This window comes from Asterias amurensis, chromosome 11 (genome assembly GCF_032118995.1).
Source record: "Asterias amurensis chromosome 11, ASM3211899v1".
In the NCBI taxonomy this organism is placed as follows: Eukaryota; Metazoa; Echinodermata; class Asteroidea; order Forcipulatida; family Asteriidae; genus Asterias; species Asterias amurensis.
In genome coordinates, this window is record NC_092658.1 from 20,554,984 (window position 1) to 20,571,658 (window position 16,675).

Below are 16,675 nucleotides of genomic sequence, written 5' to 3' on the forward strand. Positions count from 1 at the left end.
CGCAATTTCGAGGCATGTTTGTGTGGATCATTGTATTCTACATTTACAACATCTTTCTACCCATATGCATTTTATAAAAAACGGTTACAAACGCTTTTCAAAGACCAACTCGACCGATCCAAGGCAACGTGTTCCTTTAACTCTTTGTGCTGCTCTCATATGCGGGTTGGTGAATCCCACCCCATCCCACCTGTATGTGTCTGTGGATGGGTTTGAGTTGAGCCTATAAAACTCTCTGATCATTCAGGCATGGCAATCATCCGTTAGCATCACAGTCTATTTATGTTTTATTGTACAAAACAAAGGATGAATTCTCGCTGTTCCTGGTAAGGGCAAGGATTCCTGTGGTCTTTACTGTCCAACAGAACCAATATCCTCTGTACAAATAATGGCTTAAGATTACGAAGTGCAAGCGTCTATTTCGGAGCTGATAGTTTGCAGTATCTTTATTAGATTATTTGCTTAGTCGTATATTTGTTAAATCATCTAACTTCTACCTACTGTAACATTGTTATGGAGCTCCAGAAGTGCCATCTGACGTGTCGAAATCTAATTTATTGCAAGGTGGTGTCTGAAATGTAAGATATCTTGGGATGACGTCAGAGACTCTTGGGATGACGTCAGAGACTGAAAACGCAATATGCATAGTGCTCTGGTGGGATTCGACCCGGGGTCCTTGAGGTGGAAGGGGAGGAAAGATACCACTACCCTATCCGGGCCACCCATAACATCATGAAACCTAGAAAGTAGAATTTTCGTCTTCCAGATTTGTTTCATCTCGGGATGAGAACAATAATAATAATGATAAACAGCATTTATAAGGCGCATTATGAATAAAAGATTCCTCAATGCGCCTAACAATAAAAACTTAAAGGCAAAAATAGTATATGCTAAATACTTTTAAACCGAAAAATAACCGACGTAAAAAAGATACAACAATGCAGACAAAAGTAGATCCAAATTTAAAACATTAGAAACAGCAGACCTAGAAATATTATAAAGAGCCTAAACCCATAAAATGGAAAAATTAAAGCTGAAAGTATACTAGATATTAAATATGTATCGGGGATAAAGAATAATAATTTTTGTTTTTAACCTTACACTGATTGTGTGTTAGCACTGTATACTCAGTACTTTCCCGAGTCCTGTGAAAAAATATCACAGGCACATTAATTATGTGGGATTCGAACCCACGACCCTTGCAATTCTAGAGCAGTGTCTTACCAACTAGACTCCAGAGATTGCCAGGTAGGCTAGAGGCAGTTCAAATCCTTTGTTTTGAACCTGAAAGTAGGATGTTGACCAGCTTCCCAAGATAGTTTATCTTGGGTTCAAGATAATTTATCTTGGATTCAAGATAATTTATCTTGGATTCTAAACTATATTCAGGATGTCATCATCCCAAGTTGAATTATCTCGGGAAGTCGACATCCTTTGTTCCGGCCTGAGTTCGAATAATAATAGACGGGTTGCAATACCGGTCATCGACCGCCATCTTTGGTGTATTAACAAGGGAAAAGTTGTACGTGCTGCGCGTGACCCCTCAGCCAATAGTAGCTCTTCACGCATGCACAATTCATCAAATATGGCGGCCGATGACGCCAATTGCAATCCATTCATTGGCATTTATAAGAATCGCATAGATCTGTCAACATTCTAAGATGAAATATATTGGGAAGATGACTTCTTATTTCAGGATGTTGCCTTTGAGAGAAACCATCTTAGTATCTACACATTTGATGATGTCACTTCCAGAGCTCCATACAATGGCCACCCTAACCAGTATCTTTATCTTTGGTCTATATGCACATGATTTGTGTGGATGCTTATTTAATGCATCTTCTCCTGATTGCCAATCTTTGACCTAGTTGTTCTCGTTTGCTAATACGGCCCGACAAATATTGCATCATCGGGGAGGTGACATTGCAGTCTGTTTTTCTGAACTTAGACATGTTTATCAGGCTTGTGAAAAAAACATAGCTGTTATTTTCTTCAGATTTAAAGAAATCATGAACTTTGATCTGATTATATAGTGGTGAGGATACTGTTTTCACAGATGCTCTTTAAAACTGGTATCTCCAGAAATTCCCAAATAGTATGAATGGCTGCATTTCTACTGACTTCCTGAAATTGTAGTTTTAGTGAAAGAGTAAATTAAGACTTTAATCCCCAAATTTCAATCTGGAAAACGCTTCCAGGAATATCTCAGGCATCTGAAAGCACACCATTCTATACAACAAGGCTGTTTTTTCTTTCATTATTTTCTTGCAACTTCGATGACCAATTGAGCCCAAATTTTGTCACAGGTTTATTATTTTATGTTGAATGTAAGTGAGGATATACTCGTTCTTTGGCGATGGATTTGTAAAATGCAACATAATTTGTTTTCCCAATAATATTTCTATATCTACGCTGGTAATTCTCTGAATTCCCAGGTACCCTCTGTACATGTAAATAATTATTAAGGTGAAAGGCCATATATTATGAGTGTTTTTTGAAACCCCATATGTGCACAAAGCAGGGATGCAATTCACAATGGATCTGATTGAATTCCATGTAGCAATTAAAGGCACTTGTCACCGTTGATAATTGTCAAAGACCAGGGCACAATATCATAGAGCTGCTTAAAGGCAGTGGACGCTATTGGTAATTACTCAAAATAATTATCAGCATAAAACCTGACTTGGTAACGAATAATGGGGAGAGGATGATAGTATAACACATTGTGAGAAACGGCTCCCTCACCAAGTGAGAAGACTGGTCTTTGACAATTACCAATAGTGTACAGTGCCTTTAAAATGAAAGCACGGCCATTATATTATGACTGTTGTGCGAAACCCCACATGTACACAATAACAGGCACGTGCAGCACTCACTTCATTCCACGAAGCTTTTTAATAATGGCAGATTACGGTTGGACTGTTTGCTTAATGTATTTTTGTTATCGTGAAATTTTGTGTGTTTTTCTTCTTGGCTGAATCGTGTCTCTATCGTAGTTTAGATGCGTTGTATTTTCCTTTTGAAATGTGAAAGGTGGTTTTGTTAAGTAAGTGCATACACACCTGAGAATGAGTGTGTTTTTTTAACAAAGTACAAGGTATCGAGATTGTGTTACACATGTACCTGTTTTTAGCAAAGTATCGGATGATGGGGTTGTGCTGTTTAGTTAAAAAAAAAAATTGGGGGGAGAGTAAGAAAGGCACTTGACACCGTTGGTAGTTGTCAAAGACTAGTAATCTCACTATCTTTGTGTATGCCAACAAATGCATAAAATAAGAAACCTGTGAAAATTTGGTTAATGAAAGAAGAAACACCCTTGTTTCACAAATTTGTGTGCTTTTACATGTAGATGCATACACAAATATCACCAGCTTTCCATTGCTTGTTTCCAAGTAATTTTGTTATGGTAATTGATTATTTTGAGTAATTACCAATAGTGTCCAGAGCCTTTAAGCGATAAATCCGGGATTTTGGGAGAGATTTGTTGTTTTGTGTTGGGTTTTTTTTTTTTGTGCAGATGGTCTGCGTTGTTTAATACATAATTTTGCATCAACAGCAAGTAATTGATAACATATGCTACAATTGTTCCTCTGGGTCTGTCAATAAAATAAAATAAAATTGTTTTGTAATATTATCCGAGCCACCTGTCTGCTCTAATCATCTTTTATCATTTAATAATGATATTCCTGAATATCAGACTCATGGCTATGGATGATCCCTCTTTAATCACCTCCTTAAAGGAACACGTTGCCTTGGATCGGACGAGTTGGTCAAAACAAAAGCGTTTGTAACCGTTTTTTATAAAATGCATATGGTTGGAAAGATGTTTTAAAAGTAGAATACAATGATCCACACAAGTTTGCCTCAAAATTGCGTGGTTTTCCTTCTACTGTGCGAACTAACATGGTCGGCCATTTATGGGAGTCAAAATTTTGACCCCCATAAATGGCCGACGTGTTAGTCGACAAGGTAAAAGGAAAACCACGCAATTTGGAGGCATGTTTGTGTGGATCATTGTATTCTACTTTTACAACATCTTTCTACCCATATGCATTTTATAAAAAACGGTTACAAACGCTTTTCAAAGACCAACTCGACCGATCCAAGGCAACGTGTTCCTTTAAGCTAGGGGGGGGGGGGGGGGGGGGGGTTGAAGAAGATATGCAGGGCTGGCTTTCTCGGAATGATAACGGGTTCAAGGTTGCCGGTTTCATCAAACTGTTTCTTCCATCCATCACAGATGTAGAGTTGTGACACTGGTCTTCCGGTTATGAAATCAATTGCTTAAAGCCATTGGACACATTTGGAACAGAAAAAAATAAAAAGTTCACAGATTTACAAATAAGTTACAGGGTTTACAGAAGGTAATGGTGAAAGATTTCCCTTGAAATAGTATAGCATGAAATGCTTTACTTTTTTTCACAGATTTATTATTTTATTAATATATGTTGGGATACACAAAGTGAGAACACTGGACTTTGACAGTAATAAACTGTGCTAGTCGTTGGATTTTACAAAACTCTTTCTAAATTAGGATTAATCTTAGGATTTAGGATGAGTTAAGTTCCAGAACCATAAATGTTAGGATGCATTGAACCCATCCTAAGTCAGGAAGAGCCTCGAGAGAGGATTAATGCTAGCGTTTCGTGAAATCGGTTGCAGTGCCTTTAACAAAGGGCACGATATGACCCACATCTTGAAGATCTGGATTTTCCTGTCAGGTGGCGATGCGGAGCTCTGCTGTGATGTTCACCGTCTCCTTCTGTCCAAAGCCAAACTTGCAGAGTTAAAGCCATTGGACCCTTTCGGTACAGAAAAAAAAAAAAAGTTCACAGATTTACAAATAATTTACAGGGTTTACAGAAGGTAATGGTGAAAGACTTCTCTTGAAATATTAGTCCATGAAATGCTTTACTTTTTGAGAAAACGGTAAAACAATATAAATTCTCGTTAACGAGAATTACGGATTTGTTATAAACACATGTCATGACACGGCGAAACGCGCGAAAACAGGAGTGGGTTTTCCCGTTATTTTCTCCCGACTCCGATGTCCGATTGAGCCTAAATTTCCACAGGATTGTTATTTTATATATAAGTTGTGATACACGAAGTGTGGGACTTGGACAATACTGTTTACTGAAAGTGTATAATGGCTTTAATTAACTTTCGATTTTCGATTTATATAGCGCCTAATAACTAACACTTAATTCTCTAAGCGCTTTACCTAAGTGCCCTGGTCATAGGGCCAATAACATCCTTTTTTAATGTTTCTCAGCTCCCTGGGGAGTATACAACCTGGGCAACAGTTTATATCGCTCCAAAGGCTTTTTCATTCACAATATCAACCTGTACCCTCGCAGGTACCCATTTAATACCCCCTGGGTGAAGAGAAGCAATTATAGTAAAGTATCTTGCTCAAGGACACAAGTGTCACGACCGGGATTCGAACCCACACTCCACGTACAAAAAAAAGCACCAGAACTTTAAATCGCTGCTCTTAACCGCTCGGCCGTGACACTCTACTTGCCAATTTTACTGAAAGTTCCATGAAAATTCCATGAATGAATTTGAAAATCTCCCTGATTGGGGAAACATTTTTCTAAACAATGAGGAATATCATTCTAAATATCTTCCTGACTGTTGTACAACATTAACCATTCTTCCATGTTTGATGAACAAATTTGAAAATCTCCTGGTACCGTAATTACTCAAAACAAATATATTTTAAAAACTGACTCGGTAAGGAGCGTTGGAGGTTGTTAATAGTATAAAACATTGTGGGAAACGACTCTCTCCGAAGTAACATAGTTTTTGATAAAGAGGTAGTTTCTCACTAAAAAATAATAAAAGACTGGCAGCTCTGTGTTGTCTGATATTCAACAAATCACCCTGATTATGGAAACTTTGTCTCTGTTATGTTTGATGTAATTCTAAACATTCGAAAAATCTACTCCGCGGTAGTAGAATAAAGAAAGACAGTTCTCGAAGAAAAAAACTCTACCTGGCAAGTAGATACACACATGGTGTTACCGCAAACCCAAGTTATATCTAAATATCTCCCTGCTTGTTGTGTAGAATCTTCCTGATTGAAAGATTAAAATGTCTGCAGCCCTGAAAATGTAGCAGTTCATTTATGTATTAGAAATGGACATCTCCTTCCAAGTCAGGCCTCACACAGACCCTATTATAGGGATACACCTATTTGCTTCTCATGTCCACTCCTTCACCTTTCTTGGCAAAATGCTCAAAGTAATTTAATGTTTTTATCTAATCTGTTATTGGCCCCTGTGCTGTTGGTTGTGGCTGAAATAAAATAAAGTAGCTCAACTCTAACCAAAGGTTAGGATGTGACCCACTTCAGATCTTGATTTTCTTGCCAGGGGGCATTATAAGAAGCTCTGCTATGATTTTTCTGCCAACTCAAGTTCTGTTTCGCCAGAAAGTTTCCTGAAAATCAATCAATCAAATCAATCAATCAATCAATGTTCTGAAATAAAGACATTTGGCAATCTCCCTGATTAAAGACACTGGACACTATTGGTAACTGTCAAAGACTTGTCTTCACAGTTGGTGTATCTCAACATATGCAAACCTGTGAAAATTTGAGCTCAATCGGTCATCGAAGTTGCAAGATATTAATGAAAGAAAAAACACCCTTGTTGGACCATCGTCACACGAAGTTGTGTGCTTTCAGAACCTTGATTTCAAGACCCTCAAAATCTATTTCTAAGGTCTCAAAATCAAATTCGTGGAAAATTACTTCTTTCCCGAAAAACTACGTTACTTCAGAGGGAGCCGTTTCTCACAATGTTTTATACTATCAATCGCTCTCCATTACTCACTACCAATTAAGGTTTTATGCTAAAAATTATTTTGAATAATTACCAATAGTGTCCACTGCCTTTAATCACTGGCCAATGACAGAAATGGTTATTGGTTACGACTTCTCATTCTGAAGTGAACCCCAGGTGTTGTGTACATCTGGTCGCTTATAATTGAATTGAAAAACTAATAGCGTCATGGTTGAACACTCAAAAGGCCAAAATAAATTGAATATTGCAGTCAATGCAGCTGAGTTAATTTGTTGTTTATCTGGAAAGCTGGGATTATACGGTTGTTCATTGATTGTTAATTTGTTTGGATTACTTTTTGTGGTTTCTGTCTGCTATTTGGGCTTGTTTTTCAGCATTTTGTGGGTATTTGTTTGGGGGGGGGCGCCGCTTTGTAGCGGGGAGGAGGGAATGGGTTATTTCTTTATGGAAATAAGATTATTTCATGTACAAGTTTACTTCAAACAGTTTCTACTGTTTTTACTGCTTCCTTTTGTTTTCTAATAACAGCTTACCTATTAGTACTGATTTTTGGGGGTTGAAAAATTTGTTGGACTTGAGCCCTTGTCATATTTTATACATAAATCAATAACTCATAGAGTGAAATGAAATAGGCCTAAGTTGTATACTTAAAGACAAGAGCAGAAAATATTGCTGAACAAATATCTGCTAAGCAAAAGTTATCAGGATACCAGTCACAAATGTTACTCATGACCGATGTTGTCACTTCCTGATCGAATTTGTCAAAAGGTGTTTACTATTTTGATCAATTTATTGCTGTCCCTTAGGGACAGAGTGATATTTATGGAAAATTTCCCAAATGTCAGTTGTTCATGTGAATTCTATGAATCTAAATGTATTAATCGAAATGTAATCTACACAGATCTGCCCTTTTACAACAATTTGCATCATGCAGGGGCTCTAAGTCTGAGCCCCCCCATATACCATCCACGCTGGCATATTCACAGATGGTGCGTGGACAAAACGTCATGTTATGCACAGATGTAGAAATTACCCCCTAGGGTGTTGAGTCTCTCTGAGCTGCCTCAACCATTGATAAAATAAAATAAAAACCTTGGCACACAGTACTTGGGGTGATTATGAAATTCCTCAATGCGAGGTTTTCCGAGAATCCGGCCAGGGTAGTACTGGGGCTCTGCCGAGATCTAATTATGACCTGGCAGATTTTGTTTATCGAGGGAGAATTGTTTTGACTGCTTTCCATGGAGAGGAGAGAAAAGATAGGAGAAAAGATGGGTGTGCCTTCAGCAAACATGCTTAGGGGATGAGAATGTATCATGTGTGACAAACATGGTTAATGAGTGGTGTAGTAAAGACATCTTTTATTTGTTTGTTGTGTGTGAAAGCCGAATGTATTGTGAGTGATGTTGTTTTTTTAAGAGAAAAACCTTGACGCTTTTAATGCATCCACCATTTTTTCTGTCTGTAAATTGTTTATGCAATGATTATTTTTTAATGAGTTGTGTATTTATGACATCTTATTTGGTTTTTATTGTGTAAAAGTCTGAATGTAATGTTAGTGTTCTTGGTTTTTTTTTTAGAGAAAAACCTTGCCACATGTTATGTGTCTACACTTTCTGTCTGTAAACTACTTATTTACAAATTATGTTGGGGGGGGGGTGGGTATTTTTTATTACACCATGTCTCAAAGCGCTTCCAACAGTATTCATGTTGTTCATGGGCATAATTTACTCTGTTTCAAATTAATGGCATAAATCTGGAACTTACTTGCACTATATCCTGTAAGATTCCAAGCTTTAAAGGCAGTGGACACTATTGGTAATTGTTAAAGACTAGCCTTCACAGTTGGTGTATCTCAACATAGGCATAAAATAACAAACATGTGAAAATTTGAGCTCAATCGGTCATCGAACTTGTGAGATAATAATGAAAGAAAAAAACACCCTTGTCACACGAAGTTGTGTACGTTTAGATGGTTGATTTCGAGACCTCAAGTTCTAAACTTGAGGTCTCAAAATCAAATTCGTGGAAAATTACTTCTTTCTCGAAAACTATGGCACTTCAGAGGGAGCCGTTTCTCACAATGTTTTATACCATCAACCTCTCCCCATTACTCGTCACCAAGAAAGGTTGAATGCTAATAATTATTTTTGAGTAATTACCAATAGTGTCCACTGCCTTTAATGCATTCATGTAATTCAGTAATCTTCGATCTTGTCTTTGTACTGCAACATTCAAGTCTCTTCTCAAAACTTATCTCATGTCACAGGTTTTCAATGACTAATTTTGTTGTGTCTGTTTTTCTTTGTGTTGTGTTTTGTTTTTGTTTTTGTTTTTTGTTCTTGGTTTTACTGCGCCTTGAACACCCAGCAGGGTGGATATGTGCGCATTACAAGTCTTATTATTATTATTTATTATTATAAGTAGTAGTGTGTATTCCCCACATCTGGGCACAGTTTTATAGGTAACTACTTTCTAATGCAAAACGAAAGAGTTAATGGCCGGACATTTTGACCATTTGACAGAGACTTTCTTGAAGGCTAAATTGATCTGCTTTAAAGCCTATGTAGACCCTTGCAACAGTAGTCTACATTAGTAGCCTCTCATGATAGCTTTATTAGGTGTTGAAAGAATTCTCTTTTTTATAAATACTTGCTGGTACCCTTGGCGTAGTTTTCTGGAATTGCAATGAACGCATAGTGTTATTCATGCAAACAGCTTATTACATACCCTTAGAAATGGTCCATTGGGAAATGATGCATTATGTATGAGAAATTTATGCGTATAAGCTTTTTTTCAAAGGTAGTTCGCTGTCCCAAACAGCCTACCTGCCAAAATGGCCTGCGGATATAAACATACATGATATTCTTTCAACTTTAATCTAATTTCTGGAGTAACTATGAATATAAATATGAATAGTAAAATTGCGGGTACAATCATGAGTAAAATTTCTTTTGAGGAGTGGTGGCTCTGAAAAGTGCCGGTTTGGTCTCGACTTTTACCACAGTATGCTCTGCTCGTCTCCTGAAGCAAGCAGAGTTTACTGTTAGAAACATCGAGACCAAACCGGCTCTTTTCAGAGCCACCACTCCTTCAAAACAGATTTCACTCATGGTTGTACCGGCAATCATATTTACATTTATAGTTACTCTTATTCTCCACACCATGCAAAGCTTCAAACACCATTTATCTAGTTTCTTTGTGCTCAGAAAAAAAATCAGTAAAACTGTTATCTGTCAAACAGAAATTGTTAAAGGCAGTGGACATTATTGGTAATTACGCAAAATAATTATTATCATAAAACCTTTCTTGACTCCGAGTAATGGGGAGAGGTTGATAGTATAAAACATTGTGACAAACGACTCCCTCTGAAGTGACGTAGTTTTCGAGAAAGAAGTAATTTTCCACGAATTTGATTTCGAGACCTCAGGTTTAGAATTTGAGGTCTCGAAATCAACCATATGCACACAACTTCGTGTGACAAGGGTGTTTTTTCTTTCATTATTATCTCGCAACTTCGACGACTGATTGAGCTCAAATTTTTACAGGTTTGTTATTTTATGCATATGTTAAGATACACCAAGTGTGAAGACTAGTCTTTGACAATTACCAATAGTGTCCACAGCCTTTAAGCAGCTCTATGAAATTATGCCCACCTGGTTTGGCACTTGAAAATGCAAAGGTCTTTTATTCTACTATCCAGTTTTGTCGCTTGCTGTTGTTAGACCCTACTCACTGTGTTTACTTTGCCTGGGTTTTTTAACACCCAGGTATAAGGGTCACGCTTTGAGGGTTTGTTAACTATTCATTTTAGCTTCCTAGAATTTCCTAGGGTCCCTTTTTTTTAAAACCATTATTTGTACATGTAACAAGTGTCTTTTGTTGCATTTTGGACTTCGTCGCAGTTTTTTGTATTTCTGATAAAAGGTCTCCGTTTTGATGGAAGATTCCATGAAAACGTCTAAATTTGTAAGAAATGTTGTCAAAGTTGTTGTAAACTGAATTTGCTTCAATGATGGATCAAGATCTGAACAAGTTCGGTTAAGTTTCTAACCTTCATTCTCTCTTTCTGGAGATGACTCCTGGGTTGTTGTTTTGGGGTGGGTTTTATACGAGACTGAGTAATTTACAAGGTGCTGCGACACATTCAGTAGAAAACCCTCGGGGGGAAAACCTATTCTCCTGGTTAAGTGAACACAGGCTGTGTGATCCAAGCACTGTGCAAACTTTGCACTAGGTACATAAAACTTATAAACAAAAAAACCCATTTGGGATTTCTACAGTGTGGATCCCCAGAGTTGACACATCAGTGACCCATTTAGTTTCTAGTTTAAGAGAACTCGTCCCTGGACAGTCATTATTCTTTTAAATAAGTATCAATATTTAAAGAGTGCTGTCAATTCTTATGACAACCTTGCGACTCAAGGGGTTGTTAAAGTTTGGCAAACTTTTATGTGTGTTATGAGTTTATATTATACTATGGCCCTTTTCAAAACCATGTCTTCCACTCCAGATTCAGCTCAGGCAAGCTGTTGTTTTGACAATTGCGTGGACTCTGCGTCTGCACTAAGCTTGGGCGGTACCACGATATTATCGCAATACTAATTTGGAAACGATTTCGATATCGGATCAATTTGGTTTTAATCGAAATATCGATATATCACGATATATCGCAATATATCGCAATGTATCGCAATATCGATTTAGTATCGCAATATCGCGATGTATTTCCTAGCTGAGACATCTTGCACACCATAGGTTTGGAGTAAACCAGAAGAATAGGTCATTAGAACACCTCTCTTATGCTATGACTGTCTCTTCTACAACTTTCACTGGGAATTTGAAGACTGATGATGTCAAATTTAATTAATCACGACTATATCGAATATCGCGATATATTGTCGGCGATATATCTTGAATAAAATAAATCGATATCGCCCAAACTTAGTCTGCACTCAGGTCTTCAGACGAGAAGACATAGTCGGAAGCCGAATCCAAAGCCGAAGCCAAGTATTTGAAAAGGGCCCATGCACTTTGTACATTGATGTACTTGCAATAGAGGTGGATGTGGGACGAGAGGGTTTTGGGAGACACATACATACCTTGTGGACAATTGATGAGCTGAACTGGCCAACATATACTCGATCATTGTGTACAATATACCCTTTACAAGAAAACAAATTTTACTATATTCTATGGTTTGATGTTTTGCCAAAATACTCCCCCGCAATTGTTTGCATTATTTTTGTTGTTTTTCAAGGCTGACAAGTAATAATTCATTGTACTCTGACGAAGTAATCCCTTCAATAGGGGAATAAAACTAATGTCTCTAAGGCAGTTTGATGTTTGTAATACATAAAATCATCCCAGACCCTCTCCCTGAATACCGCCCCCGTATAACCTCTACGCCTTCGTCCTACATTTTCCTCTCAAGCGCTTTGTTATACCTGTTTGATTGTAGCGTGGAGATAGAACTACCTCCATGATTATAAATACTGAATGCAAATTATTGAATGCAACGAAATAACACCCAGATGTTGACCAGAATCCTCCAGCTTATGATACTTGCAGAATTCCATGTATGAGCAGGGCCAAAAACGGACCCTTGTGTAACCCCCTGAATTTGCCCCAAGGTTCTGTGCTTAAACTGTACAATAACATAAAGGTGTCCACGCTAACCTCCTCCCCCAGGCACATCTCTAATCTGAGTGACAGAATCAACCATATATGCACATATTTACTGCCCTCTCTGGATATTTTTTCCTAGAATAGGAATTTACTTTTAGCCCGATGCCCCGAGACAGAAAAGATGTAAAAGGCTGCCCTGGAGCCTATTAATAAGCTAGAGGGATTTGTAAAGAGCTTGAAATGTCATTTTGCTAGCCCCCCCCCCCCCTGTATCCACCCTCCAGGGATTGAGCTCCATGGATTACCTGTTCAAAATGCATTATCAGGAATTCTAGGTAGGCGTTGATCCATAGGCAATAATAAATAAAAAACACAATAATACAATAATAGAACTTCTTCAGGAACAGAGTTAAATGCAGTATCTTTTTTTCCCCCCTTAACATATTTTTTTAGCTACTTCTTTGGAACCAAGTTAATGTCAGTATCTTTTTTCTTTTCTTTGTTTTTTTTCCCTTCAATTTTTTGTTATTTTATTTTATTTTAGCTTTGAGTGAAAGCATGACTAGGGAGTTGGTCGATGCATTTCTTTTTCCCCCTCAAAAAAAAGAGTGTACACCTTTGGGATATTGTTGTTAAAGGCGGTGGACACTATTGGTAATTACTCAAAATAATCATTAGAATAAAACCTTTCTTGGTGACGAGTAATGGGGAGAGGTTGATAGTATAAAACATTGTGAGAAACAGCTCCCTCTGAAGTGACATAGTTTTCGAGAAAGAAGTAATTTTCCATGAATTTGATTTTGAGACCTCAGGTTTAGAATTTGAGGTCTCGAAATCAACCATATGCACACAACTTCGTGTGACAAGGGTGTTTTTCTTTCATTATTATCTCGCAACTTCGACGACCGATTGAGCTAAAAATTTCACAGGTTTGTTATTTTATGCATATATTGAGATACACCAACTGTGAAGGCTAGTCATTGACAATTACCAATGGTGTCCACTGCCTTTAACTTTAAACATGTCCATGTACTCGACAACAAACGGATGTACGTAAACAGATGGGCACATTGTGTCTGAAGCTTCGGGCATTTCTTATTTACATTCTATTTGTGAAACAGTAATTCGTGTTTATAGTGTTTTTGTGCTCACTCCTACATATAGATCAAGGGGCTTGCGGGGTGGCATTTCAAAGGTTCCCTACTTTTGCATTCTGTTTAAAGGGTGTATGTAACTTTTGTAGGACAAAACACACAATGTCCACAGATTTACACTTAACTTACACAGCTTGAAGATAATGATATAGTAGAAAGCTTCCCTGAAAATATTACGTGCTGAGGTGCTGTAGTTTTTGGGAAATGAGTAAAACAATGTCATGAAAATAATTTTCGTCTCATGAGACTCATTTCTTTTACTCATTTCTTAAAAACCACAGCACCTCAGTAAGTAATATTTGAAGGGAAGCTTTCTACTATCATTATCTTTAAACCCTGTAAGTTTAATGTAAATCTATGGACCTTTTGAAAAGGTACCCAAATCCTTTAAAAAAATATACACGTTCGGAACAGACAAAAAGAAAAAAAAGATCACAGATTTACAAATAACTTACAGGGTTTACAGAAGGTAATGGTAAAAGACTTCTCTTGAAATATTATTCCATGGAACGCTTTACTTTTTTTTAGAAAACATTAAAACAATTATCCATTCTCGACAACGAGAATTACGGATTTATAGTAAACACATGTCATGACACGTGCGGAAAAACAAGGGTGGGTTTTTCCCGTTATTTTCTTCCGACTCTGATGACCGATTGAGCCTAAATTTTCACAGGTTTGTTATTTTATATATAAGTTGTGATACACAAAGTGTGGGCCTTGGACAATACTGTTTACTGAAAGTGTCCAATGGATTTAAAGGTCGGATACCAGGCTTGTAATGATAAAAACAAAACCAGGAGGACCTACAGTGCTTGAATTTTGGTTGAGAATCCGTAGGAATGTAGGACTGATCAGAATATTTACTGGACCCAAGGATTTTGGCATAGAAACTTGTCAAGTGGGGGATATTGACATAAAATCTTGTCCTGGCTTGTACTTTTATTCTTGCCCGAGAAAAATTTCGAAAATAAGACAGAAATAAAAGCGTAGGTCTATACACATTACATAGTCTATTTATATTGATCTTGTTTTTCTGGGGCAGCATGTATACATAGTGCATAAGCAAACATGAAAGTGTAAAAATGTCATCAACAAAATAAAGGACATTATTGAAGCTTCTTTGAGCAGAGACAGATTGCCTGAAAGAAACAAACACGTCTTTGGAAGAGAATGTCCTGCCACTAAGTGTTACACACACATCGGAATAAGATAACATTATTAAAGACACTGGACACTATTGGTAATTGTCAAAGACCAGTCTTCTCACTTAATGTATTTCAACATATGTGTAAAATAACAAACTTGTGAAAATTTGAGCTCAATCGGTCGTCAAAGTTAGGAGATTTTAATGAAAGAAAAAACACCCTTTTCACACGAGGTTGTGTGCTTTCAGATGCTTGATTTCAAGACCTCAAATTCTAAACCTGAGGTCTCGAAATCAAAATCGTGGAAAATAACTTCTTTTTCAAAAACTACTCCACTTCAGAGGGAGCCGTTTCTCACAATGTTTTATACTATCAACCTCTCCCCATTACTCGTTACCAAGTAAGGTTTTATGCTAATAACAATTTTGAGTAATTACCAATAGTGGCCATTGCCTTTAAGATTACACAACTGCTATAATGTATGTGATGTAATAGAAAGGTCTTTCAGGAAGTTGGTGAAGTTAAAAACAAATTGTACTCGATGGTTAAAGGCACCCGACACTATTAGTTACTACTCAAAATAGTTGTGAGCATAAAAACTAACTTGGTCATGAGCAATGGAGAGCTGTTGAAAGTATAAATCGTCATAAGCAGCGGCTCTCTCTGAAGTAACATAGTTTTTAGAGAGAGGTAATTTCTCACTCAAAAGCAAATATTAAAAGACTTCAGACCCGAACCCTTTTTTGAGGCATCTGAAAGCACTCGCGTTTGTGCAACAAGGTGATTTTTCATTATCGTCTTGCAACTTCGACTTTTATGACTATGTTGGGATATTCCAAGTTAGAATACTGGTCTTCAACATTTACCAAAGATGTTCAGTGCCTTTAAGAAACCTTGCGGTCAACCTTCCCCTCCCCCAACATATACTTCATATGTCACAAACTATAAATGATTCCATCTGTTCAGTAAGCTTTTTCAGCAAGTAACCCGATTTGTCCAGCCAAGTTCCGTTCAGACAAGGTCACAGCGAGTATTATTTTCTTTTTTTCGTTCATAGACAATCCATGGGGGGCGTAATAATTAATAAATCTCAGAGACCCAAGTCCATCCTACCAGCGAGCGAGCCTGTGGATATCTCTTTTGTGTATGTGTGTTTGTGTGTCTTTCTCTCATGCAGCAAAACCCATGGGCCTTATTGTACAATCATGAGGCCCCATCAGCCATTAGGCCAAATACAAAAAAATACCAGTTGATCGATCGTTCCCTCCCTCATCCTTTTCTTAAGACAGGATCCTTTTTTTTTTTTTTTTTTTTTTTTTTCTTTCTTTTTTTATACATGTTTTTTCTCATTCAAAAATACAACTTTCTGTGTGTACTATTAAAGCCATTATACACTTTCGGAACAGAAAAAAAAAATAAGTTCACAGATTTACAAATAACTTACAGGGTTCATAGAAGGTAATGGTGACAGACTTCTCTTGAAATATTATTACATGAAATGCTTTACTTTTTGAGAAAACATTAAAACAATTATCAATTCTCGTCGTCGAGAATTTCGGATTTCTTTTGAGCACATGTCATTACACGGCGAAACGTGCAGAAACAAGGGTGGGTTTTCCCGTTATTTTCTCCTGGCTCCGATGACCAATTGAGCCTAGCTTTTCACAGGTTTGTTATTTTATATACAAGTTGTGATACACGAAGTGTGGGCCTTTGGACAATACTGTTTAGCGAAAGTGTCCAATGGCTTTAAGCTAACCAATCTTTTAGGAACTTGTACCTACATTAAGCAAAGAGCAAGTAAGCAGTGACTTTAAACTTAAGAACTGGTGGCGAGATTGACCTAAAATTGTTGGCGGCCACCTTTGAAATAATCAAACAATATAATAAAAAAGCCCCATCCTCCTGGTTTGTTTTTAGCCCGGACCACGAA

General features: G+C 37.3%; 1 protein-coding gene across 1 annotated transcript in view; it reads left to right on the plus strand.

Annotated features, from left to right (window-relative positions):
* Window positions 1-16,675, plus strand: part of LOC139943655 (protein CLEC16A-like) — a 131,379-nt gene that overhangs the window by 97,220 nt on the left and 17,484 nt on the right. The gene's annotated exons all lie outside the window — the stretch shown is intronic.